A 16957-nucleotide genomic window follows, 5' to 3' on the forward strand; every position below is an offset into this window, starting at 1 on the left:
AATTTAACAAATTTTTTTTTCTTTTTGAGAGAGTGAGCATGCGCATGAGTGGGGCGTGGGGTGGAGGGAGAAGCGAAAAGAGCGTCCTTAAGCAGACTCCCCAGTGAGCTTGGAGCCTGATTTTGTCCCGGGACCCTGAGAGCATGACAAGAGCCGAAATTAAGAGCTGGCTGCCTCAGCGACTGAGTCACCCAGGCGCCACGAGTTCAGTTTTGTACAGAGGATGAGCCTTCGATTGTGGTCCTCGTCCTCCTCGTCCTCCACCTCCACCTCCTCCTCCTCTCTGCCCCTCCCTCTTCTTCTTCTCCTTCTTCTTCTTTGTCTCTGGAAGTCCACTTGCTCTAGCACCATTTCTTCAAAACGCTGTCACTCCTCCATTGAATTGCTTTTCCCCTTTGTCAGAATCCCATTGACATGTTGGTGGTTGGTCTCTTTCTGGGTTTGATCCTGTTCCACTTATCTATCTTTATACTGTTCCATTTGTCTATCCCTTCACCAACACCACACATTTTGGATTACTATAGCTGTAGATCTTGAAACTGGGTGGAAGGATTCCTTTGGTTTTCTTCTTTAGTTTTATTTTCTCATCTTTTTCTAGGTTCTGACGTGGAGAGCTTATTGTTTTGAGACAGAGAGAGAGAGAGAGAGAGAGAGAGACAGGGAAGGGGTACAGAGAGAGAGAGAGAGATTATTAAACAGCCTCCATGCCCAGCACCAGCACAATGCAGGTTCAGTCTCACAACCTCGAGTTTCATCATGACCCGAGTCAAAATCAAGAGTTGGACTAACTGACTGAGCCTCCCAGATGCTCCTCCTCCTTTCTAACATAGGCAGTGATTGCTCTACATGGTGCTGTCCATTGATTGTGCTGTGTCCCACACATTTTCATATGTTGTATGTTCATTTTCCTTCACTTCAAGGCATTGAGATTTGATCTTTGATCTTTGATCATCTAGAAGGTTACTTTCTCAGTGTTTGGATATTTGTTCGTTTTCTCCTTTGGATACCTAGTTTGCTTTTTAAATATATTTTTTTTAATGTTGAAATTGTACTTCCGAGAAATTGATCGATAGGGTTGTCTTTGTTTCAGGTGTACAATAGAGCGATTCCCCTCCCCTACCCCACCTGCTGTCAGCTCCGGTTGCAGGCACTGATGTGCCTTGGAGACTCAGGTGCACCTCCCCCACCCCTCCTCCCTTCAGCTCCTGTTGCCAGGCACTGGTTTGCGTTGGAGACGGAACCCTCGTAGGGGTTCCAAGCACTTCCTAGTGGCCCAGAAGACACTGGTGATCGGAGACCAAGCCACAAGGCTCTTTGGAGCCAGCTGGGGGCCATCCAAATGCCTCCCCACACAGTTCTGGAGCCGCTGTGGGCTGTCCTGGAGCAGCTGTGGGCTGCTGGGTTGGTGATAGACGAACGTTGGCCACATGTGCCACGAGTCTCTGGGTTTCGCTGGGAGATCCTGGTGTGCACTGCAGTGGTGGTGTTCCTGGGAAAGAGTGCACTCAGCTTCCGAAGAAGAAAGTGGCAGTGTGCCCAGAACGAGGAAGTCTCTGGAAAAGGCATGGAGAAGACCGAACCGGACGCACAAGCCCGTGGAGCTGTCGCATCATCCGAGCCGAAGGCCAGTCCTCTCCCGTTCCAGCTTCTTGCTCTGGCTGCCCTGAATCAAGATGCCGGGTATTGGTCAGTGGGAAACACCACACAACTGCTGAAGGGAGTTCGGGAAAGGCTGTTGAAGAGCCCTCACCAGCTGCCTCATGAAAATCCCATCTGTGGAGCAGCCCGGGATGATGGAGAAGCCCTGGTGAGGAAAACACCAGAAGGCTTCAAGGACAGCCGTGATCTGCAGGCAAGTGCAGACCCGCTGGTTCAGGAGATTGGCAGCTGTGGACAGAGAGTGCAGGACGAGGCAGGGCAGGCAGGCAGGCCAGAGCTTCCTGAAGGAGGAGTGCGGCGGCAGGCCAGCGCTGAGGGCCAGAGCCAACAGCACACCCTCAGCCAGATCCTCCTGAAGGGGATGCATGTGCTAGAGCTGCTTGGAGATCATCTGGAAGGTGGGGGCTCAAGGAGGCAGGTGGAGACTGGCTCCTCCTCCCCTGACCACGTGCCCTCAGGCGGGAGCCCCGTGAACCAATTAAAGCCGTCCAGGGCACTGAAGAAGGCACGTCAGAGGAATGAAGAGCTCCCAAGAAACCCAACAAGCCACCAAGCTGAGCAAGGACCTGTTCACCTTCGGAACACCCTCCTGGACGGTGAGATTCCGAAGTTGCGCCTGAAGCTTGAGCCAGAGCCGAAGCTGTGCGGAGAGCACCTCAGACACCTGGAGAGGAAGATGATGGAGGAGAAGGCACGCTGCCTGCAAGTGAAGAACGAGCTTGCCAAGGTGCGCAGGAAGGCGGATGCTGCCCACTGGCACTTGGGCCTCTATAGGAACATGGCCGCCGACCTGCACCGAGAATGGCAGCAAATCGCCTCCTTGCATGAGCGGGAGCGCCTCCTGGTGGAGAAGAGGAGTGAGGAGAGCCAGAAGGCTGTCCTGTGGGCAGAGAGGGAGTTCCAAAGGCTCCAGGCCCAAAACCATTGCCTCAGGCAGAAGCTGGCCAACTCTGGGCCCAAGGTCCAGCCTGTCTCCGGGGGGCCTCCTGCTCCTGCTCCTGCTGTTCCGGGCACAGCCTCCAAATACCCTCAAGGGCCAAAGGCTCCCCTGAAACCCAGGAAGCCCAAGAAGGGAGCAAGGGTGCACTGGCCAGACTCCAAGTTCTCGGGTCCCCTGCAGGTCTGATTCCCTTGCCCAGCAGCCACCAACACTCACAACCAGAGCACAGAAGCTCCTGTGCTGACCCCTTCAGCCATACCCATGGCTCCTTTGACTTGAGATCCACCCCATCCTTTAGCCTGATGCTCCATATTCCCTGGAGCCGTATGAGTGTGAGAGAATATTTTTCAGTGTTCAGCGTAACACAAATAAAAATAAAAATATCCAATGGCTGAGACTCCTGCTACTGAGAATGGATTTGATTAAGGGATTCTATGCCAAGCAAGGGACGGTTTGAAGTGTCTTGTATCGATCCCTTAATCGTCCCAATAACCCAGTGTGTCATGTGTGACTGAGGTTCAGACAGGGGAAACAACTTGCCCCAAGATCACACAGCTAGTGAATTTCAGAGCTCCTGTTCCAAACCAGGGTTGTCTAATGATCACCTGCTGTGCCAATAACTTCTACTACAATGCCTACTACTGTTCTTCTTCTTCTTCTTCTTCTTCTTCTTCTTCTTCTTCTTCTTCTTCTTCTTCTTCTTCGGAGAGACAGAAAGGGTGACGGCGCACACATACACACACACACACACACAAAGGAACACACACACATGCAGGCGGGGGAGGGGCCGACTTAGAGAGATTCCTCGTCAGGCTTCGGACACAAGTGCTGAACCAGACGCTGGTCTGGATTTCCCAGATCACGTGATCAGCCCTGAACCGAAATCAGGAGCCAGACACTGAACTGACAGGCACCCTTGGGCAAGGAACTTCTAGGCAAGCTGCTGAAGGATCCCAGAAGGGCTTGGTAAAATGTTCCCCTCGTTCACGTCCTAGGATGTGATGATTCTATGCAAAGATAATAGTGCATATAATATAATCTAACATAATATATAATAATATAAGGATGCAGAGATTATAGTGGTGGCTAGCTGAGGTCAAGTCCCAGCCAAGTAGGGAGGGCAGCCTTTAAGGGTCTCCAACGATTCCCATCTTGGGTACACATCGTTTTGGGTTCCATAGTCTACCTCTTGCTTCGAGTCAGAACTACTGACTCCCTTGTAAAGGACAGAATGTGGCCAAAGTGATAGGATGTCCCTTCGGAGGTGAGTTTACAAAGAGACTGGTCTCCTCTTGGGCTTGCCCGCCCTCCGTCCCTCCCTCCCTCATCTGTTCCCAGGGAAGCCAGCTGCTCCTTGGGAGCTTTATGCTGGAGAGGCCCATGGGGCAAGGAATGACTATTTCTTGCTTCCAGCAGTGGAGGGCCTCTGGCTGCTCACAGCCAGCTGAGTGAGCTCAAAAGCAGACTTACCCCCAACAAGCCCGCAGATGACTGAAGATCCAGAGGCCCTCTGGACTGCAGCCTTGGGAGAGATCCTGAGCCACAGGGACCTGGCTAGTTGCACCTGGATGGCTGGCCCACAGAAACCATATCAGGTTATGAATGTTGTTTTAGGCCCATTGGTTCAGGGAAAACCTTCAAGAAAGACAGGAGTGGGAAGCCAAATGTTGGGCTTCTGACCCACCCCCCCTCTCCTGGGGTTGAAATTCCAGGGAAATCAAGAGATAGTAGAAACGCCTGAGAGATGAGGGTAAACAATGGAAGAGAGAGGACATCTATGCTGATCGCCATGGATCTCTCTGAGAGGACATCCTCCCACTTGATCCTCCTGTGTCGAAGGGTGGCAAATGCAGGGGGAGACACCTGGCAGTGTGGTCCAAGTCGGCTGAGAGCACTCGACCCAGCCCCACAGAGCCTCCTAGAAGGCAGAGAAAGAGCCCAGAAGTTCCCTGGGGCCCCTAGAGAAGGCCCCGAGAGAATGAGATGAGTTGAAAGCCTGGGACCTGGTCGTTGGACTTCTAGACTGGAGGGGAGATGGCCTGTGGAAGGGCCACTGCCCGCAACCCCTGTTGGACCAGACCCCTCCTGTCTGCTTTGGGAGACTGGGGGTGAATATGAGAATGAATTCATGTAGAAGAGATGGTGTTCTAATGCTTGGTTTCAACTTCTTGAAATCCTTTCAACTTCTTGAAATCGTTGACATTCCTTTTCTCCTTGTCCCCAGGACCACCATGAATGGGAAGGGGCCTTCAAAGAAGCAAGATGAGAACATCTCTTACAAGGCTGTCCAGTGTCAATATCCAACCACTGCAGTCACTTCTACCCCCTTGGCAGCCCCACTGCTTCCATCAGGACACAGATCCGTTCCTGTACAGGTTTTTGAGCAAACGTAAGTTTGGATTTCTCGCAGAGAAATGCCAAGAGTGCAATGACTGGGGTCCTAGGGTGGTTGCAAGTCTAGTTTTCAGAGAAACTGTGTGGAGGGTTGGGTCACTCTACTGTGCACCCGAAAAGCATATTCTACTGCTTGTTCCCTGGAATTTAAATCCAGGCCTTGAAAAAGAAAAGGAACTGTGAACTGTTTTCAAGAGGGAGCTCTATCATCTTCCATTCCCAACAGCGATGCAGGAGCGATCCAGTCGTTCCACATCCTGCCTTGCATTGGGGAGTGGGGTCTCTCTCTCCCTCTCGGGTGCATTTGGTTTGTATCATGCTGATAGGTGTGCAGTGAGAGCTCATTTGAGTTTGAATTTGAATTGCCCCGATGGTGACTTTTTATGGGATTTCCATCTGTATACTCTTTGGTAAAGTGTTTCGGTCTTTTACCCATTTTTTTTTGTTTTTGTTCTTTTCAGACTGGATGGCTTGCTTCTTTGGGGGTCAACTTTTGAGGTTCTCTCCTTCCGACAGGAGTCCTTTATCAGGTATGTGGTTTGCACCTATTTTCTCCCAGTTTGTAGCTCCCCTTTTGGGTCTTCTTCACAAGGTGTTTCACACATTACAGACTTCCAATTCTGATTGTTGGATCATGTCTAATGAATCAACTCTTCTTGAACGGAACATGATTTGATGTCCAGTCGGAGGATTCTTTCCCTAGCTGTCCATTCTGGACATTTTTTTCCCTAGAAGATTTATCATTTTACATAGGAGGCGGTGATTAATTTTGAGTTAATTTAACAAATTTTTTTTTCTTTTTGAGAGTGAGCATGCGCATGAGTGGGGCATGGGGTGGAGGGAGAAGCGAAAAGAGCGTCCTTAAGCAGACTCCCCAGTGAGCTTGGAGCCTGATTTTGTCCCGGGACCCTGAGAGCATGACAAGAGCCGAAATTAAGAGCTGGCTGCCTCAGCGACTGAGTCACCCAGGCGCCACGAGTTCAGTTTTGTACAGAGGATGAGCCTTCGATTGTGCTCCTCCACCTCCACCTCCTCCTCCTCTCTGCCCCTCCCTCTTCTTCTTCTCCTTCTTCTTCTTTGTCTCTGGAAGTCCACTTGCTCTAGCACCATTTCTTCAAAACGCTGTCACTCCTCCATTGAATTGCTTTTCCCCTTTGTCAGAATCCCATTGACATGTTGGTGGTTGGTCTCTTTCTGGGTTTGATCCTGTTCCACTTATCTATCTTTATACTGTTCCATTTGTCTATCCCTTCAGCAACACCACACATTTTTGATTACTATAGCTGTAGATCTTGAAACTGGGTGGAAGGATTCCTTTGGTTTTCTTCTTTAGTTTTATTTTCTCATCTTTTTCTAGGTTCTGACGTGGAGAGCTTATTGTTTTGAGACACAGAGAGAGAGAGAGAGAGAGAGACAGGGAAGGGGTACAGAGAGAGAGAGAGAGAGAGAGAGAGAGAGAGAGAGAGATTATTAAACAGCCTCCATGCCCAGCACCAGCACAATGCAGGTTCAGTCTCACAACCTCGAGTTTAATCATGACCCGAGTCAAAATCAAGAGTTGGACTAACTGACTGAGCCTCCCAGATGCTCCTCCTCCTTTCTAACATAGGCAGTGATTGCTCTACATGGTGCTGTCCATTGATTGTGCTGTGTCCCACACATTTTCATATGTTGTATGTTCATTTTCCTTCACTTCAAGGCATTGAGATTTGATCTTTGATCTTTGATCATCTAGAAGGTTACTTTCTCAGTGTTTGGATATTTGTTCGTTTTCTCCTTTGGATACCTAGTTTGCTTTTTAAATATATTTTTTTTAATGTTGAAATTGTACTTCCGAGAAATTGATCGATAGGGTTGTCTTTGTTTCAGGTGTACAATAGAGCGATTCCCCTCCCCTACCCCACCTGCTGTCAGCTCCGGTTGCAGGCACTGATGTGCCTTGGAGACTCAGGTGCACCTCCCCCACCCCTCCTCCCTTCAGCTCCTGTTGCCAGGCACTGGTTTGCGTTGGAGACGGAACCCTCGTAGGGGTTCCAAGCACTTCCTAGTGGCCCAGAAGACACTGGTGATCGGAGACCAAGCCACAAGGCTCTTTGGAGCCAGCTGGGGGCCATCCAAATGCCTCCCCACACAGTTCTGGAGCCGCTGTGGGCTGTCCTGGAGCAGCTGTGGGCTGCTGGGTTGGTGATAGACGAACGTTGGCCACATGTGCCACGAGTCTCTGGGTTTCGCTGGGAGATCCTGGTGTGCACTGCAGTGGTGGTGTTCCTGGGAAAGAGTGCACTCAGCTTCCGAAGAAGAAAGTGGCAGTGTGCCCAGAACGAGGAAGTCTCTGGAAAAGGCATGGAGAAGACCGAACCGGACGCACAAGCCCGTGGAGCTGTCGCATCATCCGAGCCGAAGGCCAGTCCTCTCCCGTTCCAGCTTCTTGCTCTGGCTGCCCTGAATCAAGATGCCGGGTATTGGTCAGTGGGAAACACCACGCAACTGCTGAAGGGAGTTCGGGAAAGGCTGTTGAAGAGCCCTCACCAGCTGCCTCATGAAAATCCCATCTGTGGAGCAGCCCGGGAAGATGGAGAAGCCCTGGTGAGGAAAACACCAGAAGGCTTCAAGGACAGCCGTGATCTGCAGGCAAGTGCAGACCCGCTGGTTCAGGAGATTGGCAGCTGTGGACAGAGAGTGCAGGACGAGGCAGGGCAGGCAGGCAGGCCAGAGCTTCCTGAAGGAGGAGTGCGGCGGCAGGCCAGCGCTGAGGGCCAGAGCCAACAGCACACCCTCAGCCAGATCCTCCTGAAGGGGATGCATGTGCTAGAGCTGCTTGGAGATCATCTGGAAGGTGGGGGCTCAAGGAGGCAGGTGGAGACTGGCTCCTCCTCCCCTGACCACGTGCCCTCAGGCGGGAGCCCCGTGAACCAATTAAAGCCGTCCAGGGCACTGAAGAAGGCACGTCAGAGGAATGAAGAGCTCCCAAGAAACCCAACAAGCCACCAAGCTGAGCAAGGACCTGTTCACCTTCGGAACACCCTCCTGGACGGTGAGATTCCGAAGTTGCGCCTGAAGCTTGAGGCAGAGCCGAAGCTGTGCGAAGAGCACCTCAGACACCTGGAGAGGAAGATGATGGAGGAGAAGGCACGCTGCCTGCAAGTGAAGAACGAGCTTGCCAAGGTGCGCAGGAAGGCGGATGCTGCCCACTGGCACTTGGGCCTCTATAGGAACATGGCCGCCGACCTGCACCGAGAATGGCAGCAAATCGCCTCCTTGCATGAGCGGGAGCGCCTCCTGGTGGAGAAGAGGAGTGAGGAGAGCCAGAAGGCTGTCCTGTGGGCAGAGAGGGAGTTCCAAAGGCTCCAGGCCCAAAACCATTGCCTCAGGCAGAAGCTGGCCAACTCTGGGCCCAAGGTCCAGCCTGTCTCCGGGGGGCCTCCTGCTCCTGCTCCTGCTGTTCCGGGCACAGCCTCCAAATACCCTCAAGGGCCAAAGGCTCCCCTGAAACCCAGGAAGCCCAAGAAGGGAGCAAGGGTGCACTGGCCAGACTCCAAGTTCTCGGGTCCCCTGCAGGTCTGATTCCCTTGCCCAGCAGCCACCAACACTCACAACCAGAGCACAGAAGCTCCTGTGCTGACCCCTTCAGCCATACCCATGGCTCCTTTGACTTGAGATCCACCCCATCCTTTAGCCTGATGCTCCATATTCCCTGGAGCCGTATGAGTGTGAGAGAATATTTTTCAGTGTTCAGCGTAACACAAATAAAAATAAAAATATCCAATGGCTGAGACTCCTGCTACTGAGAATGGATTTGATTAAGGGATTCTATGCCAAGCAAGGGACGGTTTGAAGTGTCTTGTATCGATCCCTTAATCGTCCCAATAACCCAGTGTGTCATGTGTGACTGAGGTTCAGACAGGGGAAACAACTTGCCCCAAGATCACACAGCTAGTGAATTTCAGAGCTCCTGTTCCAAACCAGGGTTGTCTAATGATCACCTGCTGTGCCAATAACTTCTACTACAATGCCTACTACTGTTCTTCTTCTTCTTCTTCTTCTTCTTCTTCTTCTTCTTCTTCTTCTTCTTCTTCTTCGGAGAGACAGAAAGGGTGACGGCGCACACATACACACACACACACACACAAAGGAACACACACACATGCAGGCGGGGGAGGGGCCGACTTAGAGAGATTCCTCGTCAGGCTTCGGACACAAGTGCTGAACCAGACGCTGGTCTGGATTTCCCAGATCACGTGATCAGCCCTGAACCGAAATCAGGAGCCAGACACTGAACTGACAGGCACCCTTGGGCAAGGAACTTCTAGGCAAGCTGCTGAAGGATCCCAGAAGGGCTTGGTAAAATGTTCCCCTCGTTCACGTCCTAGGATGTGATGATTCTATGCAAAGATAATAGTGCATATAATATAATCTAACATAATATATAATAATATAAGGATGCAGATATTATAGTGGTGGCTAGCTGAGGTCAAGTCCCAGCCAAGTAGGGAGGGCAGCCTTTAAGGGTCTCCAACGATTCCCATCTTGGGTACACATCGTTTTGTGTTCCATAGTCTACCTCTTGCTTCGAGTCAGAACTACTGACTCCCTTGTAAAGGACAGAATGTGGCCAAAGTGATAGGATGTCCCTTCGGAGGTGAGTTTACAAAGAGACTGGTCTCCTCTTGGGCTTGCCCGCCCTCCGTCCCTCCCTCCCTCATCTGTTCCCAGGGAAGCCAGCTGCTCCTTGGGAGCTTTATGCTGGAGAGGCCCATGGGGCAAGGAATGACTATTTCTTGCTTCCAGCAGTGGAGGGCCTCTGGCTGCTCACAGCCAGCTGAGTGAGCTCAAAAGCAGACTTACCCCCAACAAGCCCGCAGATGACTGAAGATCCAGAGGCCCTCTGGACTGCAGCCTTGTGAGAGATCCTGAGCCACAGGGACCTGGCTAGTTGCACCTGGATGGCTGGCCCACAGAAACCATATCAGGTTATGAATGTTGTTTTAGGCCCATTGGTTCAGGGAAAACCTTCAAGAAAGACAGGAGTGGGAAGCCAAATGTTGGGCTTCTGACCCACCCCCCCTCTCCTGGGGTTGAAATTCCAGGGAAATCAAGAGATGGTAGAAACGCCTGAGAGATGAGGGTAAACAATGGAAGAGAGAGGACATCTAGTCTGATCGCCATGGATCTCTCTGAGAGGACATCCTCCCACTTGATCCTCCTGTGTCGAAGGGTGGCAAATGCAGGGGGAGACACCTGGCAGTGTGGTCCAAGTCGGCTGAGAGCACTCGACCCAGCCCCACAGAGCCTCCTAGAAGGCAGAGAAAGAGCCCAGATGTTCCCTGGGGCCCCTAGAGAAGGCCCCGAGAGAATGAGATGAGTTGAAAGCCTGGGACCTGGTCGTTGGACTTCTAGACTGGAGGGGAGATGGCCTGTGGAAGGGCCACTGCCCGCAACCCCTGTTGGACCAGACCCCTCCTGTCTGCTTTGGGAGACTGGGGGTGAATATGAGAATGAATTCATGTAGAAGAGATGGTGTTCTAATGCTTGGTTTCAACTTCTTGAAATCCTTTCAACTTCTTGAAATCGTTGACATTCCTTTTCTCCTTGTCCCCAGGACCACCATGAATGGGAAGGGGCCTTCAAAGAAGCAAGACGAGAACATCTCTTACAAGGCTGTCCAGTGTCAATATCCAACCACTGCAGTCACTTCTACCCCCTTGGCAGCCCCACTGCTTCCATCAGGACACAGATCCGTTCCTGTACAGGTTTTTGAGCAAACGTAAGTTTGGATTTCTCGCAGAGAAATGCCAAGAGTGCCATGACTGGGGTCCTAGGGTGGTTGCAAGTCTAGTTTTCAGAGAAACTGTGTGGAGGGTTGGGTCACTCTACTGTGCACCCGAAAAGCATATTCTACTGTTTGTTCCCTGGAATTTAAATCCAGGCCTTGAAAAAGAAAAGGAACTGTGAACTGTTTTCAAGAGGGAGCTCTATCATCTTCCATTCCCAACAGCAATGCAGGAACGATCCAGTCGTTCCACATCCTGCCTTGCATTGGGGAGTGGGGTCTCTCTCTCCCTCTCGGGTGCATTTGGTTTGCATCATGCTGATAGGTGTGCAGTGAGAGCTCATTGGAGTTTGAATTTGAATTGCCCCGATGGTAACTTTTTATGGGATTTCCATCTGTATACTCTTTGGTAAAGTGTTTCGGTCTTTTGCCCATTTTTTTTGTTTTTGTTCTTTTCAGACTGGATGGCTTGCTTCTTTGGGGGTCCACTTTTGAGGTTCTCTCCTTCCGACAGGAGTCCTTTATCAGGTATGTGGTTTGCACCTATTTTCTCCCAGTTTGTAGCTTCCCTTTTGGGTCTTCTTCACAAGGTGTTTCACACATTACAGACTTCCAATTCTGATTGTTGGATCATGTCTAATGAATCAACTCTTCTTGAACGGAACATGATTTGATGTCCAGTCGGAGGATTCTTTCCCTAGCTGTCCATTCTGGACATTTTTTTCCCTAGAAGATTTATCATTTTACATAGAAGGCGGTGATTAATTTTGACTTAATTTAACAAATTTTTTTTTCTTTTTGAGAGAGTGAGCATGCGCATGAGTGGGGCGTGGGGTGGAGGGAGAAGCGAAAAGAGCGTCCTTAAGCAGACTCCCCAGTGAGCTTGGAGCCTGATTTTGTCCCGGGACCCTGAGAGCATGACAAGAGCCGAAATGAAGAGCTGGCTGCCTCAGCGACTGAGTCACCCAGGCGCCACGAGTTCAGTTTTGTACAGAGGATGAGCCTTCGATTGTGGTCCTCGTCCTCCTCGTCCTCCACCTCCACCTCCTCCTCCTCTCTGCCCCTCCCGCTTCTTCTTCTCCTTCTTCTTCTTTGTCTCTGGAAGTCCACTTGCTCTAGCACCATTTCTTCAAAACGCTGTCACTCCTCCATTGAATTGCTTTTCCCCTTTGTCAGAATCCCATTGACATGTTGGTGGTTGGTCTCTTTCTGGGTTTGATCCTGTTCCACTTATCTATCTTTATACTGTTCCATTTGTCTATCCCTTCACCAACACCACACATTTTGGATTACTATAGCTGTAGATCTTGAAACTGGGTGGAAGGATTCCTTTGGTTTTCTTCTTTAGTTTTATTTTCTCATCTTTTTCTAGGTTCTGACGTGGAGAGCTTATTGTTTTGAGACAGAGAGAGAGAGAGAGAGAGAGAGAGACAGGGAAGGGGTACAGAGAGAGAGAGAGAGAGAGAGAGATTATTAAACAGCCTCCATGCCCAGCACCAGCACAATGCAGGTTCAGTCTCACAACCTCGAGTTGAATCATGACCCGAGTCAAAATCAAGAGTTGGACTAACTGACTGAGCCTCCCAGATGCTCCTCCTCCTTTCTAACATAGGCAGTGATTGCTCTACATGGTGCTGTCCATTGATTGTGCTGTGTCCCACACATTTTCATATGTTGTATGTTCATTTTCCTTCACTTCAAGGCATTGAGATTTGATCTTTGATCTTTGATCATCTCGAAGGTTACTTTCTCAGTGTTTGGATATTTGTTCGTTTTCTCCTTTGGATACCTAGTTTGCTTTTTAAATATATTTTTTTTAATGTTGAAATTGTACTTCCGAGAAATTGATCGATAGGGTTGTCTTTGTTTCAGGTGTACAATAGAGCGATTCCCCTCCCCTACCCCACCTGCTGTCAGCTCCGGTTGCAGGCACTGATGTGCCTTGGAGACTCAGGTGCACCTCCCCCACCCCTCCTCCCTTCAGCTCCTGTTGCCAGGCACTGGTTTGCGTTGGAGACGGAACCCTCGTAGGGGTTCCAAGCACTTCCTAGTGGCCCAGAAGACACTGGTGATCGGAGACCAAGCCACAAGGCTCTTTGGAGCCAGCTGGGGGCCATCCAAATGCCTCCCCACACAGTTCTGGAGCCGCTGTGGGCTGTCCTGGAGCAGCTGTGGGCTGCTGGGTTGGTGATAGACGAACGTTGGCCACATGTGCCACGAGTCTCTGGGTTTCGCTGGGAGATCCTGGTGTGCACTGCAGTGGTGGTGTTCCTGGGAAAGAGTGCACTCAGCTTCCGAAGAAGAAAGGGGCAGTGTGCCCAGAACGAGGAAGTCTCTGGAAAAGGCATGGAGAAGACCGAACCGGACGCACAAGCCCGTGGAGCTGTCGCATCATCCGAGCCGAAGGCCAGTCCTCTCCCGTTCCAGCTTCTTGCTCTGGCTGCCCTGAATCAAGATGCCGGGTATTGGTCAGTGGGAAACACCACGCAACTGCTGAAGGGAGTTCGGGAAAGGCTGTTGAAGAGCCCTCACCAGCTGCCTCATGAAAATCCCATCTGTGGAGCAGCCCGGGAAGATGGAGAAGCCCTGGTGAGGAAAACACCAGAAGGCTTCAAGGACAGCCGTGATCTGCAGGCAAGTGCAGACCCGCTGGTTCAGGAGATTGGCCGCTGTGGACAGAGAGTGCAGGACGAGGCAGGGCAGGCAGGCAGGCCAGAGCTTCCTGAAGGAGGAGTGCGGCGGCAGGCCAGCGCTGAGGGCCAGAGCCAACAGCACACCCTCAGCCAGATCCTCCTGAAGGGGATGCATGTGCTAGAGCTGCTTGGAGATCATCTGGAAGGTGGGGGCTCAAGGAGGCAGGTGGAGACTGGCTCCTCCTCCCCTGACCACGTGCCCTCAGGCGGGAGCCCCGTGAACCAATTAAAGCCGTCCAGGGCACTGAAGAAGGCACGTCAGAGGAATGAAGAGCTCCCAAGAAACCCAACAAGCCACCAAGCTGAGCAAGGACCTGTTCACCTTCGGAACACCCTCCTGGACGGTGAGATTCCGAAGTTGCGCCTGAAGCTTGAGCCAGAGCCGAAGCTGTGCGAAGAGCACCTCAGACACCTGGAGAGGAAGATGATGGAGGAGAAGGCACGCTGCCTGCAAGTGAAGAACGAGCTTGCCAAGGTGCGCAGGAAGGCGGATGCTGCCCACTGGCACTTGGGCCTCTATAGGAACATGGCCGCCGACCTGCACCGAGAATGGCAGCAAATCGCCTCCTTGCATGAGCGGGAGCGCCTCCTGGTGGAGAAGAGGAGTGAGGAGAGCCAGAAGGCTGTCCTGTGGGCAGAGAGGGAGTTCCAAAGGCTCCAGGCCCAAAACCATTGCCTCAGGCAGAAGCTGGCCAACTCTGGGCCCAAGGTCCAGCCTGTCTCCGGGGGGCCTCCTGCTCCTGCTCCTGCTGTTCCGGGCACAGCCTCCAAATACCCTCAAGGGCCAAAGGCTCCCCTGAAACCCAGGAAGCCCAAGAAGGGAGCAAGGGTGCACTGGCCAGACTCCAAGTTCTCGGGTCCCCTGCAGGTCTGATTCCCTTGCCCAGCAGCCACCAACACTCACAACCAGAGCACAGAAGCTCCTGTGCTGACCCCTTCAGCCATACCCATGGCTCCTTTGACTTGAGATCCACCCCATCCTTTAGCCTGATGCTCCATATTCCCTGGAGCCGTATGAGTGTGAGAGAATATTTTTCAGTGTTCAGCGTAACACAAATAAAAATAAAAATATCCAATGGCTGAGACTCCTGCTACTGAGAATGGATTTGATTAAGGGATTCTATGCCAAGCAAGGGACGGTTTGAAGTGTCTTGTATCGATCCATTAATCGTCCCAATAACCCAGTGTGTCATGTCTGACTGAGGTTCAGACAGGGGAAACAACTTGCCCCAAGATCACACAGCTAGTGAATTTCAGAGCTCCTGTTCCAAACCAGGGTTGTCTAATGATCACCTACTGTGCCAATAACTTCTACTACAATGCCTACTACTGTTCTTCTTCTTCTTCTTCTTCTTCTTCTTCTTCTTCTTCTTCTTCTTCTTCTTCTTCTTCTTCTTCGGAGAGACAGAAAGGGTGACGGCGCACACATACACACACACACACACACAAAGGAATGCACACACATGCAGGCGGGGGAGGGGCCGACTTAGAGAGATTCCTCGTCAGGCTTCGGACACAAGTGCTGAACCAGACGCTGGTCTGGATTTCCCAGATCACGTGATCAGCCCTGAACCGAAATCAGGAGCCAGACACTGAACTGACAGGCACCCTTGGGCAAGGAACTTCTAGGCAAGCTGCTGAAGGATCCCAGAAGGGCTTGGTAAAATGTTCCCCTCGTTCACGTCCTAGGATGTGATGATTCTATGCAAAGATAATAGTGCATATAATATAATCTAACATAATATATAATAATATAAGGATGCAGAGATTATAGTGGTGGCTAGCTGAGGTCAAGTCCCAGCCAAGTAGGGAGGGCAGCCTTTAAGGGTCTCCAACGATTCCCATCTTGGGTACACATCGTTTTGTGTTCCATAGTCTACCTCTTGCTTCGAGTCAGAACTACTGACTCTCTTGTAAAGGACAGAATGTGGCCAAAGTGATAGGATGTCCCTTCGCAGGTGAGTTTACAAAGAGACTGGTCTCCTCTTGGGCTTGCCCGCCCTCCGTCCCTCCCTCCCTCATCTGTTCCCAGGGAAGCCAGCTGCTCCTTGGGAGCTTTATGCTGGAGAGGCCCATGGGGCAAGGAATGACTATTTCTTGCTTCCAGCAGTGGAGGGCCTCTGGCTGCTCACAGCCAGCTGAGTGAGCTCAAAAGCAGACTTACCCCCAACAAGCCCGCAGATGACTGAAGATCCAGAGGCCCTCTGGACTGCAGCCTTGTGAGAGATCCTGAGCCACAGGGACCTGGCTAGTTGCACCTGGATGGCTGGCCCACAGAAACCATATCAGGTTATAAATGTTGTTTTAGGCCCATTGGTTCAGGGAAAACCTTCAAGAAAGACAGGAGTGGGAAGCCAAATGTTGGGCTTCTGACCCACCCCCCCTCTCCTGGGGTTGAAATTCCAGGGAAATCAAGAGATGGTAGAAACGCCTGAGAGATGAGGGTAAACAATGGAAGAGAGAGGACATCTAGTCTGATCGCCATGGATCTCTCTGAGAGGACATCCTCCCACTTGATCCTCCTGTGTCGAAGGGTGGCAAATGCAGGGGGAGACACCTGGCAGTGTGGTCCAAGTCGGCTGAGAGCACTCGACCCAGCCCCACAGAGCCTCCTAGAAGGCAGAGAAAGAGCCCAGATGTTCCCTGGGGCCCCTAGAGAAGGCCCCGAGAGAATGAGATGAGTTGAAAGCCTGGGACCTGGTCGTTGGACTTCTAGACTGGAGGGGAGATGGCCTGTGGAAGGGCCACTGCCCGCAACCCCTGTTGGACCAGACCCCTCCTGTCTGCTTTGGGAGCCTGGGGGTGAATATGAGAATGAATTCATGTAGAAGAGATGGTGTTCTAATGCTTGGTTTCAACTTCTTGAAATCCTTTCAACTTCTTGAAATCGTTGACATTCCTTTTCTCCTTGTCCCCAGGACCACCATGAATGGGAAGGGGCCTTCAAAGAAGCAAGATGAGAACATCTCTTACAAGGCTGTCCAGTGTCAATATCCAACCACTGCAGTCACTTCTACCCCCTTGGCAGCCCCACTGCTTCCATCAGGACACAGATCCGTTCCTGTACAGGTTTTTGAGCAAACGTAAGTTTGGATTTCTCGCAGAGAAATGCCAAGAGTGCCATGACTGGGGTCCTAGGGTGGTTGCAAGTCTAGTTTTCAGAGAAACTGTGTGGAGGGTTGGGTCACTCTACTGTGCACCCGAAAAGCATATTCTACTGTTTGTTCCCTGGAATTTAAATCCAGGCCTTGAAAAAGAAAAGGAACTGTGAACTGTTTTCAAGAGGGAGCTCTATCATCTTCCATTCCCAACAGCAATGCAGGAACGATCCAGTCGTTCCACATCCTGCCTTGCATTGGGGAGTGGGGTCTCTCTCTCCCTCTCGGGTGCATTTGGTTTGCATCATGCTGATAGGTGTGCAGTGAGAGCTCATTGGAGTTTGAATTTGAATGGCCCCGATGGTAACTTTTTATGGGATTTCCATCTGTATACTCTTTGGTA

The sequence above is a fragment of the Meles meles genome, chromosome 1 (genome assembly GCF_922984935.1).
Source record: "Meles meles chromosome 1, mMelMel3.1 paternal haplotype, whole genome shotgun sequence".
Classification (NCBI taxonomy): Eukaryota; Metazoa; Chordata; class Mammalia; order Carnivora; family Mustelidae; genus Meles; species Meles meles.